Consider the following 15,460-nt stretch of genomic DNA (forward strand, 5'->3'; position numbering starts at 1 on the left):
GGGCTTGTTATCCTTTCATATGAGTACACGGTCCCAAGGCCTTGGACCAGCCTCTGCTGCTTTCCCAGGTCATAAGCAGGGAGCTGGATTGAAAGGGGAACATCTCTCTGCCCCACCCCCCACCAAAAATAATAAAGACTAAATAAAATAATGAACAACCTGATGCTAAAATGACAGAACCAAATTACTACCTATTGATATTAGCCTTGAACATAAATGGCTTAAACTCATCAATCAAGTGTCATGGACCCAGTTCAACATAGCCTACCCCCATCTTGATCTTTGCCACCAGATATGGCAGCCTGGCCTAGCCCAGCCTGCTCCCAGTCCCAACTCTTGCTAGTGGGTGCTGTAGCCTATTCCTGCCAAATGTGTTCTCATCTCTGGCTCATGCAAACCAGTAGGTGCGATAGCATAGCCTGGCATGAGCTGCACTCCAACTTGGCTTCTGCACATGTCAGTGGGTTAAGCTTGAGCTGGCCCTTCCTCGTCCAACCCACTCTGGAACCAATTCATACACTTGCCAATGAGTGGAGCTATCTTGCCAAGCCTTACCAACATCCAGGTCTAAATCACATGTTTACCAGTTGAAGCTATAGTCCACCAGGGAAGAGTTTCCCAAGTTCCTCCACCAGGCCCACCCCCAGGCCCTGATCTCACATGTGCTAGTGGGTACTAGGCTCTCAACCAGCATAATCTTCCCTCTCTGCCCTGGCCTTTGTATGAGCTGTTGGATGTTGTGGCGTGACCTGACCCACACTTTATTCTTGGGTGTGCCTGTGGGTGCTGCAGCCTGGACTAGCCTGACCTAGCCTGGTGTGTTTCAAACCCTAGTACCTATAAGTGTCAAAGGGTTGCATGATAATACCTAGTTCAGCCTTTCAGTACTGCCAGCTCTTGAGAAAATTAGAGGAAATGACCACTCTGTAGGAGTGGGCCCACATATCCCTCACAGAATCTGCCCCCAGGGCCTGGCGTGATGGCGTAGTGGTTAAGGTCCTCGCCTTGCACGTGCCAGGATCCCATATAGGCGCTGGTTCTAATCCCTGCGGTCCCGCTTCCCATCCAGCTCCCTGCTTGTGGCCTGGGAAAGCAGTTGAAGACAGCCAAAAGCTTTGGGACTCTGGACCCGCAAGGGAGACCCGGAAGAGGCTCCTGGCTTCGGATTGGCTCAGTTCCAGCCATTGCAGCCACTTGGGGAGTGAATCATTGGACGGAAGATCCTTTCTGTATATCTGCCTTTCCAATAAAAATAAAATAAATCTTAAAAAAAAAAAAAAAAGAATCTGCCCCCAGACCTGGTTCTCTTGCATACTAGTTAGTGTCATGGCCCAGCCTAACATGACCCATCCCCTGTTGCAACACTCACTAGCGGGTTTTATGATTTAGCCCTGCCAGGTAGGCCCCAGCCCTAGCTTTAGTGTGCACTGCTGAGTGGTGGTTGGTGGTGATCCATGCTAATTAGCCCAGCTCAGATTTCCCATGTGGACTGGAGCATCAGTCTGATCCATAAGGGTTCTCTGCCCCCTATTCCCCTCCAAACTGTTCATTCTCAGCTCCTTTGGTCACTTACAAGTACAGTGGCCTTGTCAATGGAAGTCCCTCAGGAGTCATTCCTCAGCTGCAACATACTCCCTCTTCGGTCATCCCGCCCACTTTCTGATCAATCCACAGTCTCTGCTCCTTGGAAGACATAGGTTCTCCAGCCCAGACTTCCCTGGTCTTCTGGTGGGGATGGGGGGTGTGCTGGCCTGGAGTTTTCCCCTCCCACTTGGGTCCCAAGCTTCTGGCACTTGTATTGGCCTGGGATCTTAGCCCTCCACACACTCAAGATACAGGCTGCTTCAAAGTTCCCCAAGTCTGGTCCACCATCACACAAGGCCAACATGATAAGCTTGGACTCTCCTCTCGCTTTCCCCCATCCTGCTTGGGATCCAGCATGTGCAAAATTCCCAGGCTTGCTCCACTTGCCTGGACATGAGCCCCCAGGTCCCTGTCCACCCCTGTCAGTGCCATCCCTCAGGTTCCCCAAAAGCCTGTACCCCAGTCCTCCACAAGCCTTCTGCCCTGGTGCCTGGCACTAAAGGCAGCCAATAATATAGACCTTTGCCTGAAAACTATTGAAGGAGATGAAGAAGAATATCACATAACATTCAAAGGATCCATTCAACAAGTAGAGATCACCTTGCTAGTTTTTAAGGATGTTTTCTTTTTCTTTAACACTACTTAGTTTTTCTGTCTTGCTTTTCTTTGCTTGTTTGACTAAAGTTATTTTGCTCATCTTACTAAAAAAATGGCTCTTTCTTGTTGCAATTTGTATTTTTTGTTTCAATTCTATTTGTTTTTGCTGTGATTTTTACTATTTCATGCTTCATGTTAAATTTTGTTTTTTAATACATCCTTGAGATGCATTATTAGATCATTTATTTGAGATATTTTGATTTTTTTGTAGCCACCTGATGTTATAAATGTCTCTGTCAATACTGTTTTTGCTGCATCTCATGGGTTTTGACGTTTTTGCTTTTGTTTCCACTTCTTCAAACTTTTGTTTTCTTATTAATTTCTTCACTGACTCATAGGTTATACAGTAGCATTGTTTTCTTCAGGAAGGTTTTTGATTTTCTTTTTCATTTCTTTAGTAACACATTGGTCATTCAGTAGCATGTTATTTAACTTCATGTTGTAAGTTTTCTATTTTTCTTTCTGTTGTTGATTTTGTTTTATTGCTTTTCATTTAAAATTTAAAAGGATGTATACTAACTCTGTAACAGAAATTATCATATGCAGATGTGAAGATACAATGCAGTATGCATCTCTATTTTCAAATCATAGGTGGACTCTAAGTGAAACTGTTAAATATGTCCATACCTACAGTCAGGATACACTTAAATAACAGAATGGCAAACTTATGACTATTTATGAAGGACTATACCATTGTAATAAAATAGGGGAAATCAGTGTGTGTGTATGTGTATGTGTGTGTGTGTGTGTGTGAAATCCCAGAGCCTATGGAACTGTATCCTAAAATAATACAAATAAAATTCATTGACAGGCACTGTTTTCTTCTTCTACTATCTGTGTAACCCCATGCAAACAGTATAGTTCATCCTTATAAATTTTCCTATTATGGAATTCCATAAAAAAATCCATACAGTGTAAGGCTTTCATGTCTGGCTACTTCCACTTACTGTTTTCAAACTTTATAATGCTGTTGTATGCATCAATACTCATTTCTTTTTATTGCCAAATAATATTCAATTGTACAGATGTACTTAGATAACCATTCATCAGCTGATGAATGGTTGCACTAATTCACATTCCCACCAACTGTGTAACCACCATTCCTCCACATCCTCACCAGAATTCGTTGTTCCCTGTTTTTGGGTAACAGCTGTTGAGACAGGGTTTAGCTAATATCTCATTGTAGTTTTGAATTGCATTTTCCTGATGGGTAAGGACACTGAGCATTTATTTCATGTGTTGGTCAGTTGTATTCTTTTAAAAATTGTCTATTCAGACCATTTGCTGTTTCTCAATTACATTGCTCTTGTTGGTCTGAGCTGCTGATGTAAGTTCTCTATTAATTGTTGGTCAGACAAGCAGCTTGCAAGTATTTTCCTCTTTGAAAATACTTCTCAATTTTTTCTTTATTGTGTTGATTTTTTTTCTTTATTGTACAGAATCTTCTGTGTCTGACAGAATCCCATGCTAGTTTTGCTTTGGTTGCCTGTTCTTTTGGAGGTCTCATCCAAGAAGTTATTAACTACCCAATGTCTTAAAGTTCCCCTGTGCTTTCTTCCAGCAACGTCATAGTTTTCTGCTCTCACACTTAGCTCTCTGATACACACTGAGATGATTTCTGTATATAACAAGAGGTAGGGTTCTACTCCCAGTCTTCTATATACATATATATGTTCAATTTTGCCATCGTTATTTATGAAAAAGATTCCTTTTGTATGTTCCAGGCACTATTGTCATGTATCAATTTTGTGTATGTATGTGAATTAATTTCTACTTTCTCTTTTCCGTTCCCTTAACCTGTGCCAGATTTTATGCTAGTGTTACATTGTTTTAGTTATTGTAGCATTGTAGTTAGGTATTGTGATTCCTTCAGATTTATTGTTTATTTATTTTGCTCAGCATCATTTTAGCTATTCTAGGACTTTTGTGATCGCACATAGTTTTTAGGATTCTTTTTCTAATTCTACAAGAAAATCATTGGTATTTTCATAAGGATTGTGTTTAATTTGTACATTATCTTAAGTTTTGCAGACATTGTAATAATATAAATTACTGGATTTGTATCCTGCAACTTTACTGAATCATTTTATTAGTTCTAATAGCTTTGTAGCAGTGGAGTATTTGGATTTTCAATGTCATTTCATCAATAAACATACACACACACACACACACACACTTCTAATTTTGATGCCATTTACTTATTTCATTCCCATAATTAATTCTGTTAGTACTTCCAAAAGTGTGTTGAATAAGACTGATGAAAGTGAACACTATTTTTTTTAAAGATTTATTTATTTTTATTGCAAAGTCATATATATATAGAGGGAGGAGGAGAGACAGAAATATCTTCTTTCTGATAATTCACTCCCCAAGTGACTGCAACGGCTGGTGCTGTGCCAATCTGAAGCCAGGAGCCAGGAGCTCTTGTAAGTCTCCCACGGCTGTGCAGGGTCCCAAGGCTTTGGGCAGTCCTAGACTGCTTTCCCAGGCCACAAGCAGGGAGCTGGATGGGAAGTGGAGCTGCCGGGATTAAAACCGGCACCTATATAGGATCCCAGCACGTTGAGGGAGTGGACTTTGGCCACTAGGCCACGGCGTCGAATCCGAATGTGAACACTCTTGTCCTGGATCTGAGGAAAAATGCTTCTAGTATTTTTCTTTCCAGTATATTGGCTATTTATTTGTTATATACAGTTAGTTTTGATACATGTTCTTTCTCAAGCTAATTTACTGAGTTTTTTTTTAATTATGAAAGAATGTTGAATCTTTTCTTATGTTTCCTTTGCATCATTTAAAATGTTCATATGGTTCTTGTTCATTCTGTTGAAGTGATTTATGATACTCTTTCATTTTTGAATGCTGGTCCATGAGAGCATCTCTGTAAAATGAGATGAATAAAGACATCATTGATAGAAGTATAAATTCAGTAAGTAGATACAGTTATAAATATCTGTTATCCAACAGACATTCACCCAGATATATGCAGGAAATATCATTAGATATAAGAAAGAATAGACTCCTATATGGTAATAGTGGTTGACTTAATCACTGCACTATCATGGATGGATAGACAAGAAATCAACAAAGATACATCAGAGTTGAGCCATATTATTGAACAAATGGCTCACCCATTTGTCACGGAATATTCTCCATAACAGACTATATATTAGGCTTCAAATTGAAGTTTCTGTAAACTCCAAAGTATTCAAAAGTTACAAAGCATCTTTTCGAATCAGAAATGCATATAGTTAGAAATCAACAAGAAGAAAACTTATAGATACATGAAAATTAGACAACCTGATACTGAATGACCAATGGGTCATTGAGGAAATTAAAAGAAATAAAAATCTCAAAACAAATGAAATGAAAACACAGCATATTAAAACCTGGGAGGTACACCAAAGTCATTATTATATGGGAAGTTTATGGCAATAAGTACTCACATTAAAACATAAAAAAAAGACCTCAAATAGTGTAAAGCTGTATCTCAAAGACAGAAAAACAAAACATATCTTTTGCTTGTAAGTTTCTTCTTTGTCACTGTTTTTTCAATATGTGCCATCAGATCTGATTCACAATTACTTAGTGTTTTCTTTTTTTCTCCCATGCTCAAATACATCGGATAGTCTTTTCTCCTTTTCTTTCACAAAACTTCTTTATGGATCTTCTTTTCTTCTTCTCTTATCTGCATGGTTAGTCTCAATCTATGGTTCTCTTTCTTACTGAAACATTCTTGCAACTACCTCTGGGAAAGTCCCTACTTCCTGAATTCTATGTCACTCTTTCTAGTAGATTTCTTCTTCACTTTTTGTATAGTGGAAGCTGTGTGGAGATGGAGGGCTCCTCATTTCTCTGTGTGCATAGAGGCTTTTAATTGACTTCTCATTATTCCACCTTTAATCCTTGGGCCTCCTGCATTTCCAAGGTGAATTTGCTCCCATTTTATTGATATCACAGATGCTTTGCTTTTGTCTCCTAAGCATTTGTACCAAAAACTCCTTTAGGGCTCTTCACTTGTAAGAATTTACACTTTCTTATCCCTTTGTTATCATTGTGAAAGAGTCTCTAAAGAATGAGGAGGTAAATATATTGAATGAACATTCGAGTGGAGAATCCAGCCTTGATTTCAATGAATTAGTGTAGTTCTTCCAAACCGATCATTCCAACTCACAGGCTCACTGACAAGTGGATGGTGTCAATCTTGTCTCCTTCCCTTATGATTAGAATTCTTAATTTCTTTTAAGGAAAGGTAATCATTAATGCCTTAAGAATTTATTTGTTCTTACAAAACTTAAATATGAAGGCATTATGAGAGAAAAAAAAAGTATCAATGTTATATATAGATAGTTGTGGATCTCTAGAGGTGCTGAAAGTACTTTGAACTGGAAGGGAACTTTAGGAAAACAGGCCTGTCACTATGGCTTATGGATGAGACAACAGGCACATGAGATTATCTGATATTCTCTAGGTCCCATAAATAACAAGTAAAATGGCCCCAAGAACAATTCGAATCTCCTGACTTCCAATCCAGTGGACAGCCTCTCTTACCCACTGCTTCTACTTTTTGCCCTTGACCTTTACTAAGCCTCCCTAATTCCTGAGAGCTAGGGTGTTCATCTGCATATAAGACTTCAGGGAGTCTATGAATTACCAGATTTGATCTTGATAGCCATTTTAAGGTATATAGCAGCCGGTCCTGTATATGAACTAAAATTGAAATGTCACTGAGCTAATCATAGGTTGTGGTTAGGACTTGCTTTCTTTTTTTTTTTTTTTAACATACTGGTTACTCAAAACCATGTCAATTCCATAATATTGCAAATTGCTGTTGATGTTATATTGGGACTCTTAATTGACTGGGATGATATTCTACCAGTTCTAACTTCAGACGAGAAATGGTCTCCCCAAGAAACTGTTCAACCCATCTGGACAATAAGTAGCTGGACTCTATGCTTGGTATATGTTTGCAAGGAAAGAATCTTGATTGAATTTGAATTGTAATACTGCATCAAGGTGGAGGAATCCACCAGGGGGGAGGGGAGGGGGAGGGGGAGGGGTGGGGGAATTCCCACAGCCTATGAAACTGTCACATAATGCAAAATAATTAATAAAAAAAGATGAAATGATGTCAATATGAAAAATAGTACCTGTAAAATGTAATATTATCTCAACCTCATATGGTTAAGAACTTGCATTTTTTTGTTAACATATTGGTTACTCAATTCTATGTCCACTAATTCCATAACGTTATAAATTGTTGCTGATGTTATGTTGGGGCTTTTAATAGATCGGGATGACACTCTACCGGCTTTACCTTCAGACCAGAGATGGTCTCCCCAATAAGCCATTGAACTTATCTGAACAATAAGATGCTGGACTCTATGTTTGGTATATACTTGCAATGAAAGAATCTCAATTGAACTTGAACTGTGGTAATGCAGCAAGGTGGAAGGATCCACCATGGGGGGAGGGTTTGAGGAGGGGTGGGGGGAATCCCAGTACCCATAAAACTGTGTCACATAATGCAATGTAATAAAAAAAAATAAATCTTTAAAAAAAAAGACTTCAGGGAGGAATCTGAAAGCCTCTGCAGAATACTGGAATGTCTTCCAGTATCTGGTGATCTGTGGATATTGGAATGTATCTACACGGATCATCATGGCAATTCCTTGTCCTTTAAAACATAATTAAGTCCTTTAAGATCATAGTCATAACTTGTGTTTTTTTATTCACAATGTTTACTGAATAGGGAGGTAGTCACTAGTACAATTAGTTGTGATGAATGTCAAGTATTCCCTTGCTTTTTTTGTGATTACAAATGGGGCAAACAATATTTTTTACTCAAGGCAGTTAAGATGAAATAAAATAAAACACAAAAGTGCTTAGTATAAAGTCTGACACTGTATGAATGCCAGGACCAATGCTTTATTTCATTTAAAGTAAAGCTGTTACGTAAAATCTTTTATTGATGAAAGGCAGTGAGATGATCTATCTAGTGCCATCACTGGTTTACCTTGGAAGATGTTGTGGAACTTCGAGTAAACTGACTGGCATTTTGTCCGCAAAATTTTAGCAAAATTTATCTAAAGGAATCAATGAATTTCCCTGAGGTTTCTCTCCAACTATACTGAATTTGTTTCTTCAAGCCCCTGTGCTGACTCATACCGTGCGTTGTTATGTGTATTAAATTTTTGCTCAGTATGAATTGCTACATTAACAAATTTCATCGTTATGACATTGTATTCCTTGAAGAAAATTTACAGTTAGGAAATTCTAAGAATACGATTTCTTCTTTCTTTTTAAATCACTTTGTCTTGATTTTTTTTTGCAATTCTTTTGTAGTTACTGTTCCACATATAGTGTATTCTTTTAAAAAATATTTATTTATTTTTATTGGAAAGACAGATGTACAGAGAGCAGAGACAGAGAGGAAGATCTTCCGTCCGATGATTCACTCCCTAAGTGGCTGCAACGTCCGGTGCTGTGCCAATCCAAAGCCAGGAGCCAGGAACTTCTTTTGGGTCTCCCACGCGGGTGCAGGGTCCCAAGGCTTTGGGCCGTCCTCGACTGCATCCCCTGGCCGCAAGCAGGGAGCTGGATGGGAAGTGGAGCTGCTGGGATTAGAACCAGCGCCCATATGGGATCCTGGTGCATTCAAGGTGAGGACCTTAACCATTATGCTATCACACTGGGCCCTATAGTGTATTCTTAAGTAAATAACAGTGTGCCAATTTGGAGATCCATAAAAGTAAAGCAGAGTATAAATAAGAACTAGCACTTATTTTAAAGACAAGCAAGGTGAGTCTCAGAAAAGACTTGTCCTGTTGCTAATTTATGGCTTCACTCCTGAATTGTAACTTTTTGATTCTATTTTTAAAAGTTATTTGCCAAAACTATGCTGAAGCATGAAAATCTGACTGGAGGGATCACAATTCTATACCTTAGAATATATTATAGGGCAATAGTAATCAAAACAGCCTGGTACTGGTACAGAAACAGAGAGAAAGATCAATGGAGCATAATAGAAACCCCAGAAGAGAGCCCACACATATACATCCACCAAATCTTTGATTAAAAAAAAAAAAAAAAACCAGAAAACAACCCAGGGAAAACAAATGATTTCTTCAACAAATGCTGTTGGGACAATTGGATAGCAGCTTGCATAAGTAAAAAACAAGACCCTCACCTTTCACCATTCACAAAGATCAAATCTATTTGGATAAAGGATCTAAGCCTATACCCAAAAACCATCAAGGTATTAGAAGAAAATGGAAAGTAGATATTATAAAAGTCCTTTTTAATACTGTTTTTGCTACATCTCATCGGATCTGATACTTTTGTTTTTAATTTAATTTATTCAAAAAATTTTTCTTTTCTACTATTTCTTCAATGACACATTGGTCATGCAATAGCATCACTTTCCTCAGAATGGCTTTTGATTTTCTTTTTCCTTTCTGTAGCAACATATTGGCCATTCAGTAGCATGTTATTTAATTTGATGTTATTGTGAATTTTTAAATTATTGTTCCTGTTGTTGATTTTGGTTTATGTATTTTCATTTAAGGGAAAGTATAGTAACTGTATAATAGAAACAAATTGTGAAGATGCAATGTAGTATGCATTGTCACTTCCAAGCCAAAGATGTACTTGCAATGAACGTGTTCAGTATATTTTAACAAAAGAATGCTGTACTCTTTGTCATTGTTCATACCTGCAATGTAAGGTTATACTTAAATGGCAAAATGACTATTTTTGAAGGACTATATTATTGCAATAATATGGCGGAAATCAGTGGGAGGGAGAGGATTTGGGGAGGAACAGGAGAAATCTCAGAGCCTATGGAACCGCCTTGTAAAATAAGAACAATACTAAAATTAAAAAAAGTTATTTGAGAGGCAGATGGTGATAGAGATATCAAAAACTCAATTGCTTGAACAATCTCTGTTGGTCACTCATCTTGGTAGCATTCTGGTGAGCTAGACTCCATTTGTTACAAATATTTCCCTTGTAAATCTAGCTCATTTAAAATTTTGTCTCCAAGATTCATGTAAATCGCTAAGTGAGCTTTGTGAACCTTAGAACTTAAAAACTTTATTTCAAAGTATGAAATGTATCATAAGTCTCAAATCATTTACTTTCATTTCTCCAATATTTAATTTGGAAAAAAAATCTCAAACCTATAAAAAAGTTGAAAAAATATTGCAGTGAACATCTGTATGATCTTTCACTTGAACTATATAATTGTGATTGTTACCACATTTACTTATATCATATATATAATGTGTATCTGTGTGTTCAATGAGAGATACAAATACTTTTTTCCTGAATCATTTGAAACTTTTAGATGTGGTTCCACATTAAAATATTTATCATGTATTTCCTAAAAACAGGTTATATTGTTCTAAATAACAAATATATTGCTTTATGCAACCACAGTATCAATGCAGTCACACATTGCTTAATAACAGAAGTATATTCTGAGAAATGCGTTGTTAGGTGATTTCATCATTGTGTAAAAGTCATAGACTGCTGGGATATCACTGTGTGAAATTATGTCTTAGAGTACAACTATCATAAAGGTAGCTCATCATTGACTGAAACCTTATTACACAGTGCTTGGCTGTAAAACCTGTAAGGAATTTGAATGATGGTCTAGTAATATTGTCTAATAACTAGTCCCTTTCAAAGTTGCTCCTAACATATCCTTTATAACTATGTGTCTTGTTTAGTTTTAGTCAGTGACAAAATCACCCTCAAAGTTGGTGGCATAAACGTGCTTATTTACTTATTTATTTCTCCAATTTCTGTGGGCCAAAAGCCTAATTCTTCTACATTTACTGACTTAATGACTTCCAGCTGGCAACTAGATTGGGTTGGACTGAATAATCCAGGAAGCACCCACTTATGTGTCTGGCATTTTAGTACTTATTGTCACCTGGACATCTAGGTGCCATTTCATCCTCCATGACCTCTGTATGTGGTCTCTTTCTCCAGCAGGGTATCCAGGTCTCTCTCATGTTTTCTTGAGGACCAAGATAGTAAAAACAGAAGCTATCATACTCCTTAAGAGCTGGTGTGAGAACTTCCACAATATGCATTTCCTTCTATCAATACTTACAGGTCAAAGATCCAGGTCAGGTTTAAGGAAGGGAATACACTCGCTTCTGAATGGGAGAAACACCATGTAGATGGAGGCAGGGAGAAGTTATGGCCATTGGCTTTGGAGACGATCTACCAGGGTTTTTTGTTCTTTTTCTTCTTCCAGGACATTGTCATTTTGATGAATCTAGGCCAGTTACCCAGTGGACTTTTTAGAACCAGGATTTTTCCAACTATTTCCTCATGGATAAATTAATATTAAACACTTTGGCAAAAACACCACTAGGTAATAATGTGTGTATGTGTGTGTGTGTGTGTGTGTGTGTGTGTGTGTTGTGTGTTTGCATATTTAAAGAGAGATTTCTTTATTTCCTTGAAAGGCAGAGTTAGAGGAAAGGAGAGGAGATGTCACCTATCCACTGTTTCACTCTCCAAAACGCTACAACGGCCTGGACTGTGCCTGGCTGAAGCCAGTAGCCCAGAGCTTCTTCCAGATTTCCTACATGGGTGCAGAGGCCAAGTACCTGGGTCATGTTTCACTACTTGCCCATATTCATTAGCAAGGGGCTGAACTGGAAGTAGAGCAGCTAGGTCTTGAACTGGCACTCATATGGGATGCCAGCACTGTAGGTGGCAGCTTTACCACTATGCCAGAGCACCATCCTTGTGTACCCTCCAGGAAGGCACAAAATATTCATGGTGCTAAGCTTGAACACTTGGTTAGATGTTGCTTGTGTTATAAAAGTAATTTTTCACTCTACAAGTAGTAAGTTCTATTTGGGGTGATATTTTGTGTGACTTTTCCAGCAAATTTGAACTCAATCAGTTATTACATGGGTGCTTCTAAATCTGCAGTTTCAATTCTCTCCCTCCAATTCATTGACTTATATTCATCTGCTTATTCTTACATATTGTCTTGCCTCATCCATCTGTTTTTTACTGCCATTATCATAATAAAACTAAAATTTTCAGCAGTTTGTTTTGTTAGCGTAATTACATTTTGTGGGTCCATAGTAGAGCCACAGATGTCCCTGCAAGGTGCTCTTTTTTTTGCATGTTCCTCTCAATCTTTGAAGACTTTCTTGTTAAATGATACAGAAAAATAATCGAAGAAGTAATTATGATTTTTATCCTATTACTTGTGTCACTCACAGCAACATCACAACAGACTGGATTTTCTCCAGATTTTTGGAAGAAATTGTCATAATTCCTTTCCAAAATTCTAATGACTCAATTGTATCACTTTGAGATTTCTTCACAGTTTCTTCATCTGATTTGCTCAAATTATTATGGTTTTCTTGCACTAATGGGCTTCCTAGGGCATGAAATTTCCAAATTTAAAATCGGAAGTCATGGACTAACATGAGGGAGTCACATAAGGTGCACCAAATTTTTCACTTAAAAACAAAATATAAAAAGTATTATACATACACAAACATACATGCAAATATATATAAATATAGACAGAAACTCTTCAAAGGAGAATAGATACCAGGAAGTAAAGGTAGTAGAAAACATGTGAATTTACTCCTGAATAAAAGGAGGACTCGTTTGAAACATTATCTATTTATCCCTCATATTACAGCACTTGGTTTTCTACCTTTCCAGTATTTACCATGTCATGATACATTTAAATGTCAGAAAGTTAAACTTGTAACTTGTACTAATGATTTATATTATTGTGATAACACGGTGGGAGGGGAAAATGAGGAAGAAGGAAGGGGTGGAGGAGAGACATAACCCTATACCTACAAAAATGTGTCATGGAAAAAAATCCAATAATACTAATTAAAAACAAAAACATGGGCCCGGTGTGGTGGTCTAGCGGCTAAAGTTCTCGCCTTAAACGCGCCAGGATCCTATATGGGCGCTGGTTCTAATTACGGCGGCCCAGCTTCCCATCCAGCTCCCTGTTTGTGGCCTGGGAAGGCAGTTGAGGAAGCCTCCAACCTTGGGACCCTGCGCCGGTGTGGGAGACCCGGAGGAGCTCCTGGCTTCGGATTGGTGCAGCTCTGAACATCGCGGTCGCTTGGGGAGTGAGTCATCGGATGGAGGATCTTCCTCTCTGTCTCTCCTCCTCTCTCGATATATCTGACTTTCCAATAAAAAAAAAAACAAACAAAAAATCTTTAAAACAACAGCAACAACAGCAACAACAAAACCAAAACAGCTCTAACTGCCATAGACAGGAACTGAATGCTTTGGTAACAAACTCTTCTAGGGAGTTCTACATGCAATCAACAACGCCCTCAGATGTAGGTGCTCTTAAGATAATGAGTCCAAGTGTTTTAGGTCACTAGGACCTAAACATCCAGAGGTGCACAAAGAAGACTAGCACCAGGTGTCTGCGAATGACGGCTGTAGCGATGATGCTGTATAAGCAAGGTTCCAGGTTGGCAAGGCCAGAGATCCTACCAGCACATATTGGTAGGATAATTGACTGCATATTCTGCGCTTTTCTCTCTGGGTAGGCAAGATTTACGTGAGGATCTCCTGGCTGGAATAGTGATTAGTCAGCAAACGTAAGACTCACAGGTAAATCAAGATAATGTGAAAAATGATTCCCCAAATGAATAAAAGCTGCTGGGACAGACATTGTCTCTCTTGAAGGCAAAGCCTCTGGCTTCCTGCTTTCAAAAACTTCTGTTGTTTCTGTCTTGTCTGTTGTTACACGTCATCCCCTTTTCAGCCCTGATCGAAACTGCACTGGTCTTGGCCATTTTACAACATTAAAAATTTTTGTTGAATAAACTTTAAATAATTTTAAAAATACTCGATAGCTAGGTTATCCAATTGTATACACTGTGTTTCTATTGACGGTCTTAGACCAAAATTAAAAGGGGAAACGAAATAACCAAGCTAAAAGAAAAAAAAATTCTTTTTAGAGTGAAAAATAAGTTTGGCTACAGACTACCTTTGCAAATTCTAAATTACTAGCTCATTATTCAGGGAATATTTCTATGTGTTATTCTTAGGTTAATTGTTAGAGTATTGTAGGTCTAGATTGCAGCTTTGGTTGTTTAACCCTGAATCAATCCTGCAGTGCAGGCATGAAACTATCCCATTGTTACTTCTGGAAACAAATTCTGAGACTTAGTCACTTAAGAGACCAGAAGTTAGAGAACCTGAAGCTAGCACAGAGTTCTTCATTTTCTCTCTTTCTCTTTTTAGATTTATTTATTTTTATTGCAAAATCATCTACACAGAGAGGAGAAAAGATAGAGAGGAAGATCTTCCATCCAATGATTCAATCACTCCCCAAGTGATCACAACAGCCGGAGCTCAGCCAATCCAAAGCCTGGAGCTTCTTCTGCCTCTCCCACACTGGTGCAGGTTCCCAGGGCTTTGGGCTGTCCTCAACTGCTTTCCCAGGACACAAGCAGGGAGCTGGACAGGAAACTGGGCTTCCAGGATTAGAACCAGCAGCCATATGGGATTCAAGAGCATGCAAGGTGAGGATTTTAGCCACTAGGCCACTGCGCCAAGGGCTCCATTTTATCTTTTAATTGAATATATTATAATAAACTAACAAACATGTGTATACATGCATAAACACACAAATATTAGAGATCCAAACAAAGATGAGGTAGGTTTTAGAATTTCAAATCATGCTTGGAAAAATAGTTTTAATGAAAGAGAATTATACTATAAACTTGGCAAGAATAGATGAATTCTTTAGGAGTCCTGTATCTCTTGCCTTCTTCTTGGTCACTGAGGTTCACGGTCTGCTAACTGTTGAGTAGTGTGTCCCTTTGTCTCCTGCTAGTTGGTTTGTTTCACTGAAAGCCTGAACTCTGGGCAACAGACATCTCAAAAGCTCATCTCAAGTTCATTGTATTGGAGTCATAAAAGACTGTATGAACTGTTCTCTCATCCTCTCATGTCTTACATTCTGGTTCTCCTTATCCTGCTTTATTTTTTTTTTAGCACTTATTTGTCATGTAGTTATAATTCACTGTTCTCATTGTTATTTGTGGTTTTCTTTTGCACTAAAATATTAAATATAAAATTTGTGTACATTTTGTTCCCTTATATATCCCTAAATGCATCGATTACATTTGCTGATTGAATGTCTCAGAATATGTCTTTATATATGAATGAAGTAAAACTCTGATGTTAA

Source organism: Ochotona princeps, chromosome 1, assembly GCF_030435755.1.
Source record: "Ochotona princeps isolate mOchPri1 chromosome 1, mOchPri1.hap1, whole genome shotgun sequence".
In the NCBI taxonomy this organism is placed as follows: Eukaryota; Metazoa; Chordata; class Mammalia; order Lagomorpha; family Ochotonidae; genus Ochotona; species Ochotona princeps.